This window comes from Zea mays, chromosome 6 (genome assembly GCF_902167145.1).
Source record: "Zea mays cultivar B73 chromosome 6, Zm-B73-REFERENCE-NAM-5.0, whole genome shotgun sequence".
NCBI lineage: Eukaryota > Viridiplantae > Streptophyta > Magnoliopsida > Poales > Poaceae > Zea > Zea mays.
This window is the reverse complement of record NC_050101.1, coordinates 20,665,327-20,667,494: the sequence shown is the minus strand read 5'-3', so window position 1 is coordinate 20,667,494 and position 2,168 is coordinate 20,665,327. Positions and strand designations below refer to the sequence as shown.

Sequence of the window (2,168 nt, the reverse complement as noted above, 5' to 3'; positions counted from 1 at the left end):
ATTGCAGATATCGGTCGTTGCAAATTTCTGTAAGCGCATTCTATAATTTTAGCTACCGATAATAAAAAAAGTCGTTAGACAAAACTACAAATCAGACAAAATCTGACTTGTGTTGCCACAAAAATAATTCTCTACTACTTATTAAGGCTCTAAGGGTAGCCTGCCGTTCTGCCTTTGTTCAATCTGGATCGTCCATCGCTGTTGTTCAATCTGGATCATCCATCCGCATCGCTGTTGTTTAATCTGGATCGTCCATCCGCGCCCGCAAAAAATTGATTGTAGCAGGGACGTTTATTAATACCACTAACTGATTACACAAGCTGACTGCTTTCTCTGTAGCAGACACGTTTATAAGTTGCTACCGCACTTTTTTGCTGGCCGATATGGTACCATTTATTTGCGCCGCGGTAGAGAACATGTGTCGAATTTATTTGGCTGACCGTTATGAGGCCCATCTATCAATTCAATTGTATACCGCTAAGGCCCAATCGCGTCAGCTCCACTCCCGCGGCATCCCTCACCACGGCCTCCACTTCTCCGAGTCAGTTCCCCTCCGCGCCCACAACCCCCGCCGCGCCCACCCCCACTCCCGATGCGTCCGCTCCAACCCCGATAGTCCTCGCCCCTCCCCGGACAGGGCCAAGGAGGAGCAGTACGGCCAGCCCCTGCAGGCTGAGTTCTCCTCCCCCTCCCCGGACTCCGGCGGCGGCGGCGGCTCCTGCGTCACCACCGAGTCCGACGAGGACGCCTCCTCGCCTTCCCCGGACGTGGTGCGGCGTAGCCTGGCACCGCAGGAGCGCACGGTCCTCCTGGAGCGGGAACACTCGCTGCCGCCGTCGCAGGCCGTGGACGGCGACGACGACGACGACCTGGACGCCAACGTGGAACGCCATCATGCAGAAGACGCGCCCGGCGGATCCGACTGCTACCCCTCCAGCTCCAGCTCCAGCTCCCGTCACGCACCATCAGCAACGGCCGCCGCCGAGGGCCCGGGACCCGTCGGTCGGCGCCGAGGAGATGAACAGGCGATTCGACGACTTCATCAAGAAGAACTGCAACTCCTTCGGCCGGCAATAGGCGACCTCTGCTCCGTTACGATTCGGCCACCTCCCCGCCGTACGATGCGTATATACAGTACAAGCAGGACGCATGCATCTTTGGTTTTCCATCTCGGTGTGCCGCCGGAGCTAGCGGAGGGAGGCGGGTCATTCGATTCGCCATGCTTAGGGTTGGAGAATCACTAGAGTAATAGTATATACGTACATGGTGGGGAGTCAAACCAACAGAGGAAGAATCCGTTCTTGATCAAGATTAGTCGGCTGCTTGGTTAGCCGTGATGATGAGCTGTCGTGTTCGATCGGCGCCGCTTTCCGCAAGAAAGCAAGGAAATTGGTCGGCTTCTGCGCTACCAGTCTGGTCCACTTCGTTCACCTTTCCCTTTCGGTGCCATCAACATCTAACTGTACATGCATGCTTGCTTAGTGCTGACCGCCGCTAATGCGCTGGATATTTCTGGGAGTGGAAACGAAAGTGTACTCTGAATTTCAAGTTACTGTCAAAAGTAAGATCCTCTGATGAAGGTGTGTAGTCTGAATTTCAAGTGCCAGCAATCTATGTTTTCCAGTCAAAAAGTATTATTACATGACAGTGCAGATGTACTAGGGTTGCATGTCGCCTGGTCGCACTAAATGGCTAAAACGAGCAAGAGATGCCTGCAGTCAAATTCGCCATGAACAAGCGGCCAAGCCAAGCCAAGACACAAGCGGATTCATTTCAATTTGAAAGGCGAGTTTTCATTCTCCTTAGATAACTAGAACTTTCCTATAACAAGTCAGAGAAGCCACCACAGCTAACCAGAAAGCATATTTTTACATACCAGGCAGATCATTTGTGTGCTGCTACCAGCTTGCTTCAGAATTTGTTAACACTGTATTCCTGTTCTTAACTAGCTTCAGAAAAACTTACCCTAATTAACTGCTGACAGAAATATTGCGGAGGACGCGATCAATATTACATAAACTGAAGGAACAGATCAGTGACGATACTCCAGTTATTCGAGCTGGTGCTGGAACAGGCATATCTGCGAAGTTATTCGAGCTTCACAGACACCTTTGTCATGCCGCCGCGGCTGCCCTCTCCATCCAGGTACCTCCTACGTCACCATCCAA

The 2,168-nt window shown here is 52.1% G+C and overlaps 1 pseudogene; it reads left to right on the top strand.

The window, feature by feature from the left end:
- The first annotated feature begins 383 nt into the window (after positions 1–383).
- Positions 384–1,077, top strand: LOC103630894 (uncharacterized; annotated as a pseudogene).
- Positions 1,078–2,168: the final 1,091 nt, after the last annotated feature.